We start from the raw sequence: 21,531 nt of genomic DNA, 5'->3' as shown, positions 1-21,531 counted from the left end.
TGAACATGCCACATCAACTGCTGTAATCTGCATCATCATCTATATATATAATTCACTAAGCCGGAAGACAAGTAGCCACCCATGGAAAGCACGCCGGAAGGGGCGTGGATTCACTAAGCCGCAGACAAGTAAGCCGCCCATGGCGCACGCAGGAAGGAACCACGCCCACCAACTCTAAGACCATTGGATTACGACGACAACTCGCAGAGCCACGCCCACCAACGCGTCGACTGGGAAAAAAACGCCGTCATTTATCTTCGTCTGGGCTACAGTACACATGCACCTCTGAGCCACGTTGACTTTGACTTACGACGCACGACCGTGTGCACCATAGCAAACTGTTTTACACGCTACATGCAGCAATTTGTTTCTGCGGTAAACAGGCGTCTTCTTAGATGGTCCTGCAGGAACACGGAAAACGTTTCCCGCCCACCAAAGCAGGACCATGTAAAAAGAGGCATGTTTGTCGCGGATGTGAATTGCTGAATGCAGCGTCTAAAACAGTTAATAGGCTGCAACAAAATTATGAAAGTACGGGCGCATTTTTTCACACAAGCTGTGTGTGTGTGTGGGTTGGTGTTAGTTAGTTAATTAGTTCCTCGAAGGATTTCAACATTTAATATGCACAAGCGGTAACATTGCAAAAGCAGCCCAAACCAGAAAAGACGGCTGGCAAAAAGTGGCCGACAAATTAAACGTGTGTGCATTGTACTTACTGAAAGCAGCGTTACGGATTTTGCAAATGTTCATTTTTTTCCCTCTGCTTAAAAAACATTTAAAAAGCGGCATGATTATGCGTCGTATACTACGCCGTGGCTTGGTATGCAGCATTTATAACAGTTTGTTTGTCGCGGATAATTTGCCTTTTACTATATAAACGCATGTGCATTGTACTTACTGAAAGCAGCGTTATGGATTTTGCAAATGTTCATTGTATATATTCCACCAAGTCGTCCAACCGTGCAGGCGCATTTTTTCACACAAGCTGTGTGTGTGTGTGGGTGGGTGGGTTGGTGTTAGTTAGTTAATTAGTTCCTCGAAGGATTTCAACATTTAATATGCACAAGCTGGGTTATTGTTAGTTAGTTAATTAGTTCCTCGAAGGATTTCAACATTTAATCATCATCATATATAATCCACCAAGTCGTCCGACCGTGTGATACAAACGACAGAGCACCGCCCAAGAACTCGAACCGCTAGAAAGACACGCCCACCAACTCTAAAAGCACCAACTCTAATACGCCTGCCCGCCTGACTGTTACCAGCGTTCACCACAATGTGCTGGAGTGTAAAACCATCACAACTATCAGACGCTGTCTATATCTAAGAAGATACTGTATATAGATACTCATTATTCATCCAGCATGCGTCCACCCACGCTCTCAAGGCATTCACAGTGCCTGCTCATGTGCTCGAACACAACAACTCGCCACACACAAATCTTGCTTTATTTGACTCAACACAGGAAACCTCACCCTGCCCGGACACGGAGAGGATTGACAGATTGATAGCTCTTTCTCGAATTGTTCCCCACGAACGAGGAATACCCACTGAGTGCGGGTCATACGCTCCCTCTGAATACGTCCCTGCCCTGTGTACGCTCCCCACCCCCCCTCCTACTACCGTGGTCGGGTGACTTGGTGGATTATATATAGAAAAGCAGCCAAAACTGCAAAGAACAATGAAAGGACAACGTGGCTCAGAGGTGCACAGACGACAGCGACTCAGGTGAGGAGTTGGGGGCAGCAAGTCTTTGATAGGCTGCAACAAAATGATGAAAGAACCGGCGCATTTTTTTCACACAAGCTGGATGGGTGGGTATTAGTTAATTAGTTAGTCGAAGGATTTCAAGATTTAATATGCACAAGCGGTAACAGTGCAAAATAAGTCCAAACCAGAAAAGACGGCTGGCAAAAAGTGGCCGACAAATTAAACGTGTGTGCATTGTACTTACTGAACGCACCGTTACGGATTTTGCAAATGTTCACTTTTTTCATTCAAAGCGCTATCCACACAGGGAGGAACCGGGAAGCGAACCCAAAATCTTCCACAGTCTCCTTACTGTTAACCAGCAACACTACCACTGCGCTACAAGGCAGAAAATGCAGTTAAAGAATGCACCGGGCTCAATTTTATTTTCACTTCTATTTGGACAACTGTGTCGTTCAGGAAGTGTTCACCCATCAATACATAATTATGTGGCATATGCTACGCCGCGGGTTGGCTACTAAACTTGTTAAAAGGCTTTGCCTTGATTTCATAAAAGACTGAATAAAAGATAAATGACTTTAAACAAATGTAGAACAAGTTCCAGAAATGGTTAATGAGTACAGTAAACTGTTTTTCACATGTCTGAGAGGAAAAAGTTCATTAAAAGTAGGTTACATTTTGAAAGAGATGCATGCATGAGGTAGCAAAGTGGAATGCTTGTAAGGATTAAAAGTAAATTTCTATTTTAAATGTAAATGTAAATTTTTGAAATGTAGATGTAAATTTCTATGCAAATTAACACTTCATCTGTAGCTGTATCAGTGGCTCCTGGTTTGTCTTCCATTCAAATTTGTCACCAAAGGTAGGTTTCAGTCCTTCATTGAATTTTCAGTTTAACTAAAGCAGAATGTTCTTTCTGACGTTAAATTTACTGTGTAAATCCATGCATAACAAACATGGCTTTGTGTTTTTAAAACATTTACCCAAGATGTTTTATTGTGTAGTGAGAAAAATGCTATACAAAGAATTCTTATAATTATTTTTTGTGCACTTGGTAATGACAATTTTATTTGGCACTGTGGCCTAATGGCTACATTTTTGAAGGAAAAATGCAAAACAGCCTGTTGTATGCCCACTGCAAGCTCCGTGTGTTCTTTTAACTTGACAGTACAGGAACTGTTAAAAGACAGAAATGTGTATTGTAACTTGAAAGGTCTTTGGAAAAGAAAATTTCATCTAAAAAATTCAGACGTTAATTTTCCCAAAAACAATTATGTCCCTATGATGTTTGTTTAGGAATAACAATGGTCATCAGTGTTCCCTCATAGCTCTTGCGCCTGGGATCAATTCCCATTCAAGCCAGGGAATGCACGTTCTGCCCATGTCTCCTTTGAATTTTTTACCCAGGTTTCCTCGCCCTTTCAAAATGCATGCATGTTAACTTCAACTTCACCCTTTATTGCCAGGCAACATAGTTGTTAGGAATTTCTCTTGGAGTTATATCCATACACATTGCAATGTAAATACGGTTAAACAAACACAAGTAGTGCTGTTACGGAGCGTCGACATAATCGATTATTTAAATTCGGCAGTTGGTGCAGTATACGTTGACAGATCGCGCTTTTAACATCTTTCCAGAGATCAACATGGCATCGCCTAGTTCATCTTCTGGTCCTCCGTGTAAAAGACCGCGGACCTCTAAAGCATGGGAGTACTTTAAGCAAAAGCCAAATAATGCTGTGTTTTGTACACTCTGCAACAGTGAAATGGCGTATCACGGCAGCACAACAACTATGCAGGAGCATCTAAGACGGAAGTATTCTGGAGTTTCCTATGAAGACGCCGCCAAGGCCGCATTGTAAATTCTAATTACTTTTGTTAGTTCTGATTGTTAAATTGCTGCATCCTACAGTCATTTATTTACTTCAAAAAGGGCCCGTTACCAGGAAACAATGTTGTAGTAGGCTAGCGCTGAGTAGCAAGACTTTTTTTTTAAAGATATGATCTAAAATAATACACGGTGTAACAAAAATAGCGTTTAATAAGCAGGATAAAATATTGTTAGCTGGTGATTATCGTGAGGTTTATGATATGTTACTTTACTTACTTTATTTTTTTGCCTCAGTTTTTGTTATATAATCTGAAATGTTACTTAAATTGATAAGTTGCATTAAAGTTTTACTGAAACTGATCTTTGCACTAATGTTGGACGGCTAAACAGATTATATGTTTGTGTGTTAAACCGATCTTTGCACTAATGTTGGACAGCTAAACAGATTATATAGCGGGAAAAGTAAGTATTGAATGCGTCGTTTTTTTCAGTAAATATATTTCTAATGGGGCTATTGACATGAAATTTTCACCAGATGTCGGTAACAACCCAAGTAATCCACACATACAAAGACATCAAAACAATTCCGTCCATAAATTATGTGTAATAAAGTGGAATGACACAGGGAAAAAGTATTGAACATGCTTACTGAAATTTATTTAATACTTGGTAGAAAAGCCTTGGGCGGCACGGTGGCGCAGTGGGTAGCGCTGCTGCCTCGCAGTTGGGAGACCTGGGAACCTGGGTTCGCTTCCTGGGTCCTCCCTGCGTGGAGTTTGCATGTTCTCCCCGTGTCTGTGTGGGTTTCCTCCGGGCGCTCCAGTTTCCTCCCACAGTCCAAAGACATGCTGGTTAGGTGGATTGGCGATTCTAAATTGGCCCTAGTGTGTGCTTGGTGTGTGGGTGTGTTTGTGTGTGTCCTGCGGTGGGTTGGCACCCTGCCCGGGATTGGTTCCTGCCTTGTGCCATGTGTTGGCTGGGATTGGCTCCAGCAGACCCCCGTGACCCTGTGTTTGGATTCAGTGGGTTGGAAAATGGATGGATGGATAGAAAAGCCTTTGTCGGTAATGACAGCTTCAAGACACCTGTATGGAAAAGGTAGTCACATGCATTTGGCCCATTCTTCCACACAAACTGTCTTCAAATCTTAAAGGTTCCTGGGGCCTCTTCTATGAACTCTGATCTTCAGTTCTTTCCATAGATTTTCAGTTGGATTCAAGTCGCGTGATTGACTGGACAATTCTAGCAGCTTTATTTTCTTTCTCTGAAACCAATTGAGAGTTTCCTTGGCTGTGTGTTTGGGATCATTGTCTTGCTGAAATGTGCACCCTTGTTTCATCTTCAGCATCCTGGTAGATGGCAGCAGAAGAATGTCCCAGTACATTTCTCCATTCATACTTCCTTCAATTACATGAAGTCTGCCAATACCATATGCTGAAAAAAAGCCCCACACCATGATGTTCCCACATCCAAACTTCACTGTTGGTATGGTGTTTTTGGGGTGATGTGCAGTGCCATTTCTCCAACAAACATGGGGTGTGTAATGACATCCAAAGAATTCAATTTTGGTCTCATCTGACCAGACTATATTCTCCCAGTATTTCATTCGCTTGTCCAAATGTTGTGCAACAAACTTTAAACGAGCTTCAGCGTGCTTTTTCTTCAGCAGTGGAGTCTTGTGCGGTGAGCATGCATAGAGGCCATGGTGGTTGAGTGCATTACTTACTGTTTTCTTTGAAACAACTGTAATTCCAGTTCTTTCTGAAGCTCTCTTCGAGTGGTCCTTGGCTCTTGGACAACTCTTCTGATTATTCTTTTGACTAATCTGTCAGAAATCTTGTGAGGAGCACCTGGTCATGGCCGGTTTATCGTGAGATGATGTTCTTGCCACTTCCGGATTATGGCCCCAACGGTGCTCACTCGAACATTCAGAAGTTTAGAAATACGTCTGTAACCAATGCCATCAGTATGTTTTGCAGCAATATGGTTGCAAAGGTCATGAGAGAGCTCTTTGCTTTTACCCTTCATGAGATGTTTCTTGTGTGACACCTTGGTAATAAGAAACCTTTTTAAAGGCCATCAATTAGGACTAAACCAGCTGATATTAATTTGCAATGATAGGGAGCAGGATTGCTTTCTAAATACTGACAGATTGCAGCTGGTTTCTTGGCTCTCCATACCTATTTGCACATCCTTTTCTTCAGGTGTTCAATACTTCCCCCCTGAGTCATTCCACTTTATTACACATAACTTAATTTATGGACTTATTTGTTTTGATTTCTTTGTTTGCGTGGATTGCTTGGGTTGTTTACTGACATCTGGTGAACATTTCATGTTAATAGCCCCATTAGAAATATATTTACTGAGAAAAACATTGACACATTCAATACTTATTTTCCCCATTGTACCTTGGTGTGTTACTGAAATCTGATTCAAACTATCTCCACTGTTACTTGATACTACTTTTGCTATCAAATATTTATTAATGAACTGAAATTATTTTGATTTGGAAAGATTTTGAGTTTGCAATTCTTTTTGTACTTTATTACACAATACAGCATTGATATGATAATGATACATTTTTTCATTTTTGCTTTTTTGTTATTTTTTAGATTTTTAAGAAAATAATCCAAAATTAGGTTTGTTATATGTTCTGCAGCTTTAATCAATAAAAAATAGTTGTTAGGAGTAGCTCTGAACACAATATACAATACATGCCATCATCACCTTATATACAGCAGTTGTGAAAAATATATTGCACAAAACACAAATATACTGTATAAAACAGGATAGTTATGCATAATTACATTCCAACCCAGTAATATATCAGGTAACTCCTTATAATATAAACATGAAATAAACATACTTTAGATTGAATGAGGGGGATTAGAACATCAGGAAAAGGTCATAAATGAATCAATTACTGTACTTAACCAGAGTGACTACAATAGTAAAGAAACTGTTTCTGTGTCTAGTGATTCTTGCCATTAGTGACTAGTAACGTTTCCATGATTGTAATAACTGAAAGAAATGGATACTTAACTGAATAACTGAAACTGAAATGGAATAACTGTATATGGAATATGGAATGCACAGAATAACTGGAAATGGAATACATGGAATAACCTTTTTAACCCATATGGAAAATGGAATAATTGGAATAACTGAAACTGAATAACTGAAAGAGATGGACTTGGATTATATTTCCAGCATGTTTCCCCAACCCATGATGTACTTGTACACAGGACCTTAGTGGAGTCCAGTTTCATTCCTACAATTTTTACATTTTTTTGATATGAGTAGTTATGTTTTTTCATCTCATTTCAGACTGTGTGTGATATTGGGGCCAAGAAATGTAAATGATTCCACCCTATTGACAGTAAAACTATTTATAACTAGGGGTGGAGGAGCAGAGGATTGAGTTAGTTAACATTTGTGATAATAAACTACTGTCCCTTTCAAAAGTTGGTCCCTGTGTTTGATGCTGCTGGAATAGATTCAATAAATGAAAAAAATATATGCATAAAAGAAAAAAGGCACAGTATCCAATATCAGTAGATACAACCTTCCCTGTTTTGCCTAAATTATGACTATGAGCCAAGAAGCTGTTCACAGACAGTCTCACACGGGTTTATTTCATTATTATTATTTTTTAATCAAATCAACTCGCGCATTGAACTGCCCTGCGTCACAAAATAGCATTTATCCGTAGGCTGTGAGGATTGTTAGCAAAAGAATTTTGGGATTACATGAGCACGTATTAAATGTGCTGGATTGGCTAACTGTGGTGCCGCCCACTACCTGTACTTGCACGTGTCAATGTTGCTGTTTTGTTAGGAGGTGCACTGAGTTAAGTTGGACTTCATGTTGTGGTAGTCAAGCATGAAATTATAATTTGTTTACATTTTATGCCCGATCGTCAATTTAAACGGAAATTATTTTATAAGGGAGAAAAAATGAACGAAAATCGATTAGAGATTATGTAACATTGTTAAACCTGAAATATTTTGTAAGCGCATAAATACCTAACCCACGGAAACGCCAAGCAATAAACCGCACGTAATATGCTAATATTTACATATGAGAACAAAGCACTCGGCAAATATACTTAAAGTAAAATTCCGGGCATATTTTCATATTATGAGAACTAAAAAGAGCTGACCGAATACATAAGAGGTCAACAGACTGATCGATGGAGGCAGACACTTGTTTGTTGTCAAGAGTTTACTGCGGGTTCAAACAAACATTCGATTTACATTTTACAAGCTGATACCGTTTGACATATTCCTACTACAAGCCGCTCGTGTCAGGACAGGCCACTGCGACCAGCGAGAAAGCACCCGGCTAGAGTACAACAGTTCCGCCTGGAAACCAGCCACTGTCACTCGAGTCTCCATTCTTCCGAAATGTGCATGTTGTCAAATCGCGAAGGAATGCCACGCGCCGTCCCGGCCGCTTGCCGTAACATTGAGCTTGTGAACACAACGTGCTCGAGCTCGGTGCTACGACGTTAGCACATAGCGGATCAGCGCTCGTTCCTGTGGGTTGCGAGGATCCTCTCGTTAAAACCCAGTGAAACGCAATAAAAAAAAAACCCTTGCTGCAGCATGAGAAATACGAAACAGTTCCTCATACGAGGCCACTCACCTGAAAACTTGCCACACTTCTAACTGGAAAAGCGAGAAGTGGCGCGGAAACGCACACGTAGCCAATCGCGATTTGAAGAGGCGGCCTGGATGCGCACACCCCCCTCTAGTAGACTTAACCCGTTTGTTTCCTGCACATCAGCTCAATCTGATGTTAAGATCTCAGGATCACGTGATTTGGGCATTTATCGTACACAGAACCGTGAACGGGATAACTCGTGTTTGTGAATGTTAAATCTTTTGCGTGAAGCAAACCCTCAAAAAAAGCACACGAATGAGATTACTGTGTTTGTGACATGCCAACAGAAGTGTCAAAGAGGTTAGGAGAAGAGGGAATCGATGTGTTGTGGGATCTAATATAGTAGTAGTAGTGGTTGTTTTTAGTGTCATTTCAACTATATACAGTTAGTACAAGGTACTGTGAAAGGAAACGTTCCTCCAAGACTACAGTGCTACATACATAGAACACAAGACTACAGAAAACGACACATTTTAACATAAAGTGCATGTGTGCATATGCATGTGCAAGCATTGCAGGACAATGCAAGACAGACAGTGGTATAATGAAAAACAGTGCAGCGCCGACCAGTACACATTTATGATATCTATAGGTACAAAAAATTATCTGGTTATGCCAAAATGTGACAATATGTTAATAGAAGGAACAGATGTAAACATGCCATTGGAAATAGGAAGAAAGTAATGGTATGATAATAAATATAAAGACATGATCTACTTGAGTAGTAAGGGGTGTATGTGTTATCTGTCTAGTCCTTGAGTGTTCAGGAGTCTTATGGCTTGAGGGAAGAAAGTATTACACATTCTGGAAGTGAAGGCCTGAATGCTTCAGCACCTTTTTCCACATGGAAAGAGAGTGAATAGTTTATGTGAGGGGTGTGTCGGGTTCTCCACAATGCAGCATGCAGTGTACATGTCCATGATGGAGGAAAGAGAGATTCTGATGATTTTCTCAGCTGTCTTCACTATCCTCTGCAGGGTCTTATGATCCATTACATTGCAATTCCCAAACCTGACAGTGATGCAGCTGCGCAGGATTCACTCAAAAGTCCATCTGCAGAAAGTGATGAGCATGGGCAATGGAAGATGGTCTTCCCTCAGACTTCGCAGGAAGTAAAGATGCTGCTAGGCTTTCCTGTCTATGGAACTGGTGTTGAAAGACCAGGAGATGTTCTCTTAACCAAGGAATTTGATGCTCCAAGCTTTAGCTGTCGATATACAGTGGAGAGTTGTTTCTTCTAGATCTTTTGAAGTCAACAACCATCTCCTTTTGTTTTTTCTAAGTTCATAGACAGCTTGTTGGTTTTGCACCAGTCCGTTAACCACTTCACCTTCTCTCTTTATAAAGTCTCGTTCTTACTGATGAGGCCCACCACAGTCCCACAGTCATGTCATCAGCAAACTTGATCATATGGTTTGAACTGTCCATTGCTGCACAGTCGTGAATCAGTAAAGTGAACAGCAGTAGACTAAGCACAAGGCCCTGTGGAGCTTCAGTGCTCAATGTGGTGGTGTTACAGATGCTGTTTCCAATCCTGACTGACTGAGGTCTCTCAGTCAGGAAGTCTGGGATCCAATTACAGATGGAGGTGTTCAGGTCCAGCAGGCTTAGCTTTATAATCAGGTGCTGAGGAATGAGTGTGTTGAATGATGAACTGAAGTCTATGAACATCATTCATATGTATGTGACCTTCTTGTCCAGGTTAGACAGGGTCAAATGGAGACTAGTGGCTATGGCATCATCCGTTGAATGGTTTCGGCAATATGCAAACTGCAGGGGGTCCGGTGAAGGGGGCAGAAGGGTCTTGATGTGCTTCATGATGAGCCTCTTGAAAAACTTCATGATGATGGGTATGAGTGTAACAGGACGATAGTCGTTGAGGCAGAACACTGAGGATTTCTTCGGCACAGGGATGATGGTAGTAGTCTAGAATCACATTGCAACAGTGGCATTGCTCAGGGAAATGTTGAAGATGTCAGTGAGAACATCCACCAACTGGTCTGTATATTCTCTGAGCAACCTGCCACAGACATTGTCTGGTCCAGCAGCCTTTTGTGGGTTAACTCTGGATAGAGTTTTCTTCATATCGGCTGTGGTCAGACACAGTACTTGATCGTTGGGAGGATAGTTGGTCTTCCTCACTGCCATGCTGCCTGCACCTCAAACCATGGGCAGAAGTTATTCAGCACATATGGAAGTGAAGCATCACCGTCACAGGCCAGTGGTGTTATCCTGTACTTAGTGATAGCCTGGATGCCCTGCCACCTGCGCTGTGCATCACCACTGTCTTGGAAGTGATTCCAAATTCTCTTGGCGCTTTGCTACTCTTATGGCCTGGAATAGTTTGTCCCTTGCTGTTCTCAGGGCCACCTTATCAACTACTCTAAAAGGGATGCCCCGGGCTCATAGTGCACACACACATCAGCAGTAATCCATGGCTTCTGATTGGGGAGTGCGGTGATGAACTTGGAGACAGTGACGTCATCAATGCACTTGCTGATGTAGCTGGTCACTGATGTTGTATACACCTCCAAATTAGTGCAGTCGCTGTTCATTGCAGCCTCCCTGAATGTGTCCCAGTTAGTGTGCTCAAAACAGTCTTGAAGATCTGACATGGCTTCTGCTGGACAGGTTTTCACTTGTTTCAGAACCAGTTTGAATCACTTGACAAGTGGTCTGTATGCTGGAATTAGCATAACCGAGAGTGGCTCCACCCAATACATGTCAGGAATGTTTGTGTAAACAAGATCAAGCACCTTCAACCTGTCATTGCAAAGTCCACATACTGATGGAATTTAGGGAGGACTGACTTGAGATTTGCATGGTTAAAATGTCTAGAGACAATAAACAGTCCGTCTGTGTGAGCATTTTGTAATTCATTAATAGCGCTGTATAGCTCACAGAATGCTTCCTTAGCGTTTGCCCTGTGGTAAGTAACGCTAAGTGGTAAGTAAAAACTGAGTTCTTGCATATTCCATGTTGATGTAAACACACACATTGGCAATGCAAGCTTTACTGCACTGAGTTTCATTTCTGTCGGTATGAAACATATCTTGTCTGCCTAGCTGAACCGCGGTGTCTGGGATGCTTTTGTGAAGCCACGTCTCTGTGAAAACAAAGATTCAGCAGTCTCTAAACTCACACTGGGTAGTCTGCTGAAGTCGGATGTAATCCAGTTTATTGTCCAGGGAGCAAACATTTGAGAGTAGAATGGACGGGACAGCCCACTGGCTACCGTTTGCTATTAGCCTCGCACAGACTCCAGCCCACTTTCCGCTCTTCTGCCTCCTCGAACACTGCTTACATGTGCCCCTTCATCAGCCATTGGTATCGGGCAACGCTGAAGACTGAAAGGCCTGGTCCTCGCAGCAGTCCGAAGTCATGCAGCTTCTTCAATAGATTGTCCTTTGGGCTGAATTTTGGATGACTTCTGTACAGCAAAAGTGTCTGGTGATGGTAGACACAAACACTGGTTGTTCTAATGTCCATTTACTGCAGAAGGTCAAGCTACGAGAGAAAATAGTATGAGATAGCACCATTTTGGGTACAGAGAGGCTACTATGGGCTACTTCTGTACTTCCACTTCATCACAATAATCTATGAACTGGAGATGAGTTGAGGAACAGTGTAACCCATTTTTAAGGGGAAGGGTGATATTCAGGATTGTGGAAACTATCATTTAGTATCACTGAATCAAGTATCACTGCCTGGTACTATAAGAGATGCCCCTTCGGTCTCAGATTTCAAATCCCGGCTGAAGACTCACTACTTCAGTTTAGCATATCCTGACTAGAGCTGCTGATTAACTGTACAGACTGCATCTCTGTTGCTAGTCATTAGCACTAAAACATAAGTAACATGATAGATATACAGTAATTGTTATTAACCCTCACTTATTCTGTTTCTCTTCTCAGTACTCAAATGTGGCACTTGGTGTCACATCCCAATTGCCAAGTTGTTTTGCCTGCCTAAGGTAAAGTCATCCCTGATGGAGGATTGCAGGAATCATGGGTAGAGGGGTCCTTTCATCGGGTTGGCTGGCCCAGCGCTGTTTCAGCTGTGGAATGGCCAATTGGGGGAGGCAGCTTGATGGCCGAGGTCTCCAGGACTCTAAACAAATCCAAATCATAATATGTGATATCATCTACTGTTACATTCTGCTCCATACTTGCAATATTTTTATTTTATACTGTATTGAGGATTACTTGTGTTCTGTTCTGTGTATTGTATTGTGTTGATCCCCTTCTTTTGGACACCCACTGCACACTCAACCTACCTGGAAAGGGGTCTCTCTTTGAACTGCCTTTCCCAAGGTTTCTTCCATTTTTTCCCTACAAGGGTGTTTTTTGGGAGTTTTTCCTTGTCTTCTTAGAGAGTCAAGGCTGGGGGGCTGTCAAGAGGCAGGGCCTGTTAAAGCCCATTGCAACACTTCTTGTGTAATTTTGGGCTATATAAAAAAAGTTGTATTGTATTTTATTGTATCATTCATTGCCATAATTACATATTGTAAAAACATATTGTTTATTGTTTTGATTGGGCACCACTGTTTGATGAGGAGTTTGTTCATAGCTGTGGCCATGTTGTTGATGGCAATGACGGACCTTGCAAAGCACGTGATCAGGCGTCATTGAGAACGTGACATCAACACATCCAGGCTAAGATGGTGTCTCACATCAATGGGCATCCAGGATTTTGCAGTAACAGATTTCATTTTTGTGGTTTTTGATATTTTTGACCTTGGATTATCAAAGCTTTTTTTTGTTTTTGACATGTTTCTAGTTGTCTTTCTAGCTTTGTGATCCTTGCTTTTTTGAATGCCCCTTTAAAAAAAACTTGAATTAATCTCTTATTCCTTTTTGTCTTTTACCAGTCCTTTTATGAACTGGCTGCCATAACCACATAACAATGGATGGCTTCTTAGTTTGCAACACATACAAACTTTGAAGTAAAAGAAAGGAATGACTTGGCAGGGAAATTCTTTGAGAACATTCACATTTTGAATCACTTGGATAGGACTCTGGCTTTGCTAAGACTGTTTTATTTTTATTTTTGTTGATGTTATAGAGTTATTCTCAGCTTTTCTTTGTTACATGATGTGTGGGTTTGGGTGCTGATTTTGGATATTATTACTGTATATTTGTATTTTGATTCTTATTCTGCTTTAATCCTTTCTTTTAGAAAATACATTTGGTGTCTTCTTAGGTATATACTGAAATCATTTATTTTGTTTGTTTTTTGTTTTGAACTAATTTTGGGGATGTTTCAAAAGTTTTTCATGCTGATTTATATGGGCCATTTTTCTGTACTACTGCTAAGGTGCTATGAAAGGACAACTAGAGGTGCACGTTATGTGAGGCCACTCATGTGATGATACAAAACTCAGTGCCATGCTATTCTTGGTTGTCCGAAATTGCGGATACAATCAAAAGCTTGCATTTTGTTATTGTGCCTTCTTGACTCCTGGTTAAAGAACTTTCATTTTCAACTGTTGCTTTGTGTTTTGGTCTAGATGTTTTGTGAGTTTTATCTCAAACGTTGACCTGAATAAGATGACATTTCATTTACCAGTCTCTTAATAAACAAATCTGTTTGGTTTCTGTACTGATAGACTAATGGAGATTACATTTCTGATGTCTCTTTTTTAAGATATTTACAATTGTTAAAATACTATCAATTCTTTCAGGCCACCTTTTTGTTAGTGCTGTTACAATGTGGCTAGGAATGAGTGATGGGAAGTGTGAGGTGTGTAACTTAAGCACTGTGATGGTATAATAGGTCTGAGCCACACTTATCGTGATTATCGGAGGTTGGGTATAAAACCTTAAAGCTTCACAAGTGCAGATTTTTATTAACAGTAGTCTTACTGGTTTTCACCTTAGTACTTCAAATTACTGATTACATCTTTGTTTTGAGATTTGGTTTTGGTAAAAAATAGGATTGGTTAAAGATTCAGACTCAGCTAGGCAAATGACGGAGTTCCATCTGTGTTTTTTTTCTATCAGTCTCTTTCACTTTTGTGATAACTTTGAATTCAGTGATCTCCATTCATTCTTGCTGAATGATCTACTGACCTCTAGTGGTTGGACTTTGCCTGTGTAAATGAGTTTTCTTCTATAAAGTCCCTAAGCCACACAATTTAAAATTTGGCACATGAGAACTTTTTTTTAAGCTGGTGGCAGACACAACACATTGAGCCACACCATTATACACATGCTTGTATGCAATTAAGAGGAAAAGGAGGGTAATGCTGAGACACTCCACTGCTCATAAATCTTGCAGCCTACAGAAATGTGCTAATAAAGGGTGACAAACCTTGTGTAGAGTAACATCAAGTAAAAGAGTAATTTCATCATGTATAACTTTGTCACAAATGGGATACAACAGCCAAAGACTTAACTGAGTTCCAGTTGTCAGTGAAAAACAAGATGTGGTTGCAGTAGGCTAACAAAAAGAAACACTGGAGGTTTAGGAAAACATGACCTGATCTGAAGAATCATGGTAATGTAAGATCAAGATGTGGCAAAAAACATTCTGGGAGTCATCAACGAGGAATACTGGTGTGTTTCATTGCACCCTAATGTGAGTAAAACGATATTTGCATGCCAAAGGATTTATAAATATCATTATTGGTCAAGTGCATACATTTATGGTAGCAATGTTTCCATTTTTAAAGATGCTTTACAAGAGGATACTGTTAGGAAAGTCCTAGAAAATTTCCAGGAATGTAACAGGCAATTTAGACTAAGGCAACAGCCTCATCGGTCATTAGATTTCAATCCAAATGAACATTTGTTGAATGGGATGGTACGACGTATTAGAATTATAAGTTTTCCATTAAGTAATTTACAATAATCATAGCATATAGTGAAATTGACATGGACCAGCATAGTGTGCCACATTTTTGACACCTGTGATCACTGAGTACATGTCTTCCATCCATCCATTATCCAACCTGCTATATCCTAACTACAGGGTCACAGGGGTCTGCCGGAGCCAATCTCAGCCAACACAGGGAGCAAGGCAGGAAACAAACCCTGTGCAGTACACCAGCCCACCGCAGGGCGCACACACACCCACACACCAAGCACACACTAGGGAAAATTTAGAGTCGCCAATGCACCTAACCTGCATGTCTTTGGACTGTGGGAGGAAACAGGAGCACCCGGAGGAAACCCATGCAGACACAGGGAGAAGATGCAAACTCCACGCAGGGAGGACCTGGGAAGCGAATCCGGGTCTCCTAACTGCGAGGCAGCAGCGCTACTATTGCGCCACCGTGCCGCCCGAGTACATGTCTTAGAGAATTTTTTTTTTGTGTTTGGAGAGCAAATGAGGGACCTACCTACATTTATTAGGATTATCATTTTATTAGAAGGGGAAATTATAGTCAGGTGTTTCAATTAATGGAATGACAATCAGGCATGAGTGTTTGAGACCCTGCCCTATTTAACACACATAAATCTGTATCATGCCTCCTCTATCAAAGGAAATTCCTGAGGACATCATCAAAAAAAAGGTGGTTGCTGCTCATCAGGCTGGAAAACTTGAAGAAATCAATTCTAATGAGTTTGGACTCTACAAGTCTACTGTCAGGCAGATCATGTACAAATGGAGGAGATTCAACACCAAAGTTATCCTCACCAGGAGTGCTTGACCAACAAGGCATATAACATACTAGGAGGTCACAAAGAACCCCAGGGTAACATCTATGAATCTGAAGGCATCGCGTGCATTAGTTAATGTCATAGTCCATGAGTCTACCATCAGAAGGAGAAAGCCACTTCTCTTCAAGGAAAACACTGCTGCCCATCTAAAGTTAAAGTTTGCTAAAAAACCACATGGATAAGCTAGAAGGCTATTTCGGGGTAGGTCCTGTGAATAGATGGAACTTTTTGATTTGAATGAGAAGGCTTATGTTTGGCGAAAATCAAACACTAATGACAACCTTATCTCATCTGTGGAACATGATGGAGGCAGTATCATGATTTGGGCCCATTTTCCCTCCCATAGAATAAGAAGGCTTGCCACCTTTGATGAAACTATGAATTCTAAGTTTAAGTAGAAACATTGTGGAAGGACCTGAAGCAAGAAGTTCATGCAAGGAACCTCACCAACATCACTGAAATAAAGCAGTACCAGAAACATGTATACATGTATGTATGTATTTATTTATTTCATTTTATTGGACGAAAATAATATTTCATACAATCAAGTCGAATGTAACAATACAGAATTCAACAACAACAACATTTATTTATATAGCACATTTTTATACAAAAGATGTAGTTCAAAGTGCTTTACAGGATGAAGAAAAAGAAAAATGACAAAATACAGAAATAAAATTAGGCAATACTAATTAACATAGAATAAAAGTAAGATCCGACGGCCTGGGAGGACAGAAAAAACAAAAAAAACTCCACATAGCTGGAGAAAAAACAAACTAAATCTGCAGGAGTTCCAGGCTACGAGACCGCCCAGCCCCCTCTAGGCATTCTACCTAACATAAACAACCTCAATCAGTCCTCGTGGTTTTCAGGCTCCACATGGAAGAATTTGATGATGGTGGTCATGTGGACCTCTAGCCTTAAATCCATCAATGTAGGGACTACACAGTGCTTTGATCGGAAAACCGGAGAAAAGAACAGCAGAGAAAGTAGGGAGTAATACAGATTTTGGTGCCACCAAGAATGATAATGATAATTAAATGCATATACAGAATATCAGGGTTAAATTAAAATGAAGCTATGAGAAAGCCATGTTCAAATAATGAGTCTTTTGAAATTTTTTAAAGTACTCCACTGTATTAGCCTGGCGAATTTCTATTGGTAAGCTGTTCCAGATTTTAGGTGCATAACAAAAGGCCGCTTCACCACTCCTTTTAAGTTTAGCTCTTGGAATTATAAGCAGACACTCATTGAAGATCTAAGGTTACGATTTGGAGTGTAAATTGAAAGACATTCTGAGATTTAGGATGGAGCGAGATTATTTAAGGCTTTGTAAACCATAAGTAGTATTTTCAAGTCAATTTTAACTGGCACGGATAACCAATGTAGTGACATTAGAACTGGAAAGATGTGCTCGGATTTTCTTTTCCTATTTAAGATTCTAGCAGCTGCATTCTGCACTAGTTGCAGTCGATAGATGTCTTTCTTGGGTAGTCCTGAGAGGAGTGCGTTACATTAATCTAGGTGACTGAAAACAAAAGTGTGAACTAATTTCTCAGCAACTTGCAGAGTTATAAGAGGTCTAACTTTTTCTATATTCCTTAAGTGAAAAATGCTGTCCTAGTAATCTGATTAATATGTGTTTTAAAATTTAGGTCAGAGTCAATAATTACCCCTAAATTCTTTACCTCTGTCTTGACTTTTAATCCTAATGTATCAAGTTTATTTCTAATACCCTCATTATATACCAATCACTAAAATTTCTGTTTTCTCATTTAGTTTGAGAAAATTACTACTCAATTCAGAAACACAAGTAAGACATTGTGTCAGTGAACCAAGAGAGTTGGGGTCATCAGGCGCTATTGCTAAATACAGTTGTGTATCATCAGCAGAGCTGTGGTAGCTCACGTTATGCCCTGAGATAATCTGACCTAACGGAAGCATGTAAATCGAAAACAGCAGTGGACCCAGGACAGATCCTTGTGGAACACCATATAGAATATCATGTGTCTTTGAAGTATAATTACCACAACTAACAAAGAATTTTCTACCTATCAGCTAAGACTCAAACCAATTTAAGACACTGCCAGAGAGGCCCATCCATTGACTAAGGCAATTTCTAAGAATATTGTGATCGATGGTATCAAATGCGGTACTCAGATATTACAGAATGAGAACAGGTACACGGCCTCTGTCTGCATTTATCCGCAAGTCATTTATTACTTTAATGAGTGCAGTTTCTGTATTGTGATTTGTTCTAAAACCCGACTGAAACTTATTAAGAATAGCATGTTTATTGAGGTGGTCATTTAGCTGCATAATGACTGCCTTCTCTAGGATTTTACATAAGAAAGGCAGGTTAGAAATAGATCTAAAATTTTCAAAAGCAGAGGAATCAAGATTATTTTTCTTGAGCAGGGGTTTAACTATAGCAGTCTTAAGACAGTCTGGGAAGACCCGGTATCTAAATCATGAATTTACTATGTCAAGAATACTATCAATTAGCATGCCTTATACTTCTTTGAAAAAACTTGTTGGTATTGGGTCAAAGACGCAGGTGGAGGGTCTCAGTTGAGAAATTATTTTATATAAATCAGGTAAATTTATTCTGGTGAAAGAATTTAATTTGTTTAAAATGGAGTACCGGGGTTTAAGAGGATCAATATCGGGGAGATGTACTATATTATTTCTAATATCATTAATTTTGTGATTAAAAAAATACAGCAAAAGCCTCACAAGTTTCACTTTAAGTTTTTTGGAGGCATTCCATCGAGTAACCTGGGTTTAGCAGACATATTCAGTTCTATTCAATTGTAGAGAATAAAACTCTGGGATTACTAGCATTCTTATTTATAATTTTAGAGAAATAGCACTGCCTCTCAAGACAGACCCATCCAAGGATTACCATATTTTAAAAAAGCTTTGAACAGACCCTCTAAGCAAGAACTTGATTTTTTCCAATTTTAAATAGTATAGAACATTAGTTAATATGTTGGGAGTGATTGTGACATCAAGGCTGTCTGGTAGGTATTCAAAGATGCTTGTGCAAAAATGATGCTAATTTGGTGCACTTCCAAAACAAGTGGCTCAATGACGATGGAGCTAGATTGCAACTTTTGCAGGTTGGATCTTGCTCTGGATACATTTTGGACAATTTCAAATGAGATAAATGTGATCAACAAGAGATTTCAAGTTGAATAATTTAATGCTTTGCACATATGATGCTAGCGTGTATTCTGTGCATGGCTGCCTTCTACTCCTCTGTGATATTAAGTGAAAGGTCCTTTCCCCACTGACCCATAAGATCTTTAAAAGGGAGATACTTTAAGATGTTTTTATATATTGTTGAGATGATCAGTCTTGGAATAAAAATGAATAGGAGGTGTGGAAAACTGGGTAGGTTCTTATTAGCAAAATTTACTGATGTTTTGTCTGGGTAGACTCCTTTTTGGCTCAACTCTTCCCTTTTGTACTTTTTATTGTGTAGACTTTATGAGAGTGCATCAAATATCATAGACTTAACAATTGTTTAAAAGGTATTGTGCTTTAGTGGTTCTCCCCACCTTCCCTTCTACATTTATAACCTCAGGAAATTACATGGAGTAAAAGGACAAGCAGGGGTTAAGTTACACATTCTATGTATTATTGATAATAAAATAATAATACTAAAGAAAAGTACATGTGAATATTGGCAAACATAGGCAGCACACAGACTTGTAGTTACTCAAATGTCTCTGGTCAAGTAATTATTTCTAGTCAACATTCTTTAGGACAGGCCACATACCTGTCTCAATATGGCTGCTGAGTTGTTCTCCTAATTGTGTTCTCTTCATGGCCGTGGTGTGACAGAGAGAGAGGGAGGGTAAAGCATCCAACTTTATACATTCCTGTCCAAACCCTTAGGCCATAGGGCATCGTGGTACAGAATGGCCTCTCATTCAATCCAATACCAAACAACCATACTTCAGACCAATGGGTGCACACACTGCCTTTTCACACCTGCCCTCAAATAGTGTATACCATGTGTTTAGCTGTAGCTTGCCAGCTTCCTGCGTGGGAAGTCTCATAGAATTTTCTGCACAGAATCCTCTTGCCACACCTGAGGCACCTCACCCCAACCCAGCAATTAATTTCACATTCTGAGTCAGTCCTAAAGACTCGGGGTTGGTTAGTTAGATATGAAAGTACAGTATACCAAGCCTAATGAAACACTAAAATTACAATTGGTATGTCTTGCTTACACATAAAGACACACAAAGAATTTGTCAATTTATATACAAAATATGACTCCACCACAGCTAGGAAGGTAAATTTGAAGCATAATTGTTCATAAAATGCAAAAACATTGTCTATATACAGGCCTCTAAGTATTTTAATCCCAGATATTTTCTAAAGATTAAATGCTGTGTAGGTTTGAGAGGGTTGAAAAAAGTGATAATTATGTAGAGGAGCAACAGATAAAAGCTTTTCTGTCTTAAAGTTCATCCTGCATTGGTTCCATATTGTGACTGATTGATGAACAATTGGATTATTGGTATATTGATGATAATTTGCATTTACTGGGGCACAAAGCAGGGCATATAAAGAAGTACAGCAAGATTTTATTTCTATTACAGACAAGGATTGTGTATATTCATCAGTTGGTGTCAATTTCCAGGTCTTTACAGGTTGCATATGTGCCATCCAGTAATAAAACTGAAAGTTAGGTAGTGCCATGCCACCTTCTGCTTTAGGTCTTTGTAGTGTCACCTTTTGAATGCGAGGAAGTCTTGAATTCTAGCTAAATTACGTTATTAGAAATTAGTCTAATTTCTTAAAAAATTATTTGTTAATGTAAATAGGGATGCTCTGAAATGGAAAAAGAATCTTGAGAAGAATATTGTTTATCTTGACAGAATTGATATATTAGGAATTGATGCAAATATGTTTGCCTAATGCGGTCTATCATCCACATTAGGTGCATGAATATTTATCAAAATTAGTTTAGATTTGAAACAATTACCCATCACCATGACATAGCGTCCTTCAGGATCAGATACTATGTCTGATGCTACAAATTAGATTATTTTACTTATTAAGATTCCCACACCACTAGTTTTCTTTGTATTCCTGGAGTGAAAAACTCCAATCTATTTGAAATCTAAACTGGTCCTTACTTGTTAAGTGAGTCTCCTGCAAAAAAAAAAAACTATCATAGCATTTCCCCTGTTAGGTGTGAAAATACTTTTTTTCTCGTTACCAGAAACATTTAGTTGATTGCCGCACAATGGGGTCATATCAGTTACTGAAAGGAAAGCTTCACAAACTTTTTCACATACAAATATGTAACACTGGATAAATTAACAAGTATATATTTTTTGTCTTTTGTTTAATTGGGTTCTCATTATCTACTTTTACAACTTACATAGAAATCTGATCAATGTTTAGGACTTGTTTATGCAGAAATAGAGAAAATTCTAAAGGGCTCACAAGCTTTCTAGCACCAGTTTACTTTCTTTTAGTTAGGTTTTCCTAATAAAGTATGAAATATATCTATTGTTCAAATAGAGCTTCTTTTGTGATATACAGTAATCCCTCGCTATATCGCGCTTCGCCTTTCGCGGCTTCACTCCATCGCGGATTTTATATGTAAGCATATTTAAATATATATACCCTTTGTCA

At 39.5% G+C, this 21,531-nt stretch overlaps 1 protein-coding gene across 1 annotated transcript in view; it reads right to left on the bottom strand.

Moving 5' to 3' along the window:
* Nucleotides 1-8,319, bottom strand: part of suox (sulfite oxidase) — a 34,875-nt gene extending 26,556 nt beyond the window's left edge. The window contains exon 1 of the mRNA XM_051925217.1: nt 8,189-8,319. The gene's annotated coding sequence lies outside the window, so the exon portion shown is untranslated. The remainder of the gene's footprint in view (nt 1-8,188) is intronic.
* Nucleotides 8,320-21,531: the final 13,212 nt, after the last annotated feature.

Source organism: Erpetoichthys calabaricus, chromosome 3 (genome assembly GCF_900747795.2).
Source record: "Erpetoichthys calabaricus chromosome 3, fErpCal1.3, whole genome shotgun sequence".
NCBI classification, from domain to species: domain Eukaryota; kingdom Metazoa; phylum Chordata; class Cladistia; order Polypteriformes; family Polypteridae; genus Erpetoichthys; species Erpetoichthys calabaricus.
Note: the sequence above shows the minus strand (reverse complement) of the source record. Positions and strands in the feature narration are given on the sequence as shown.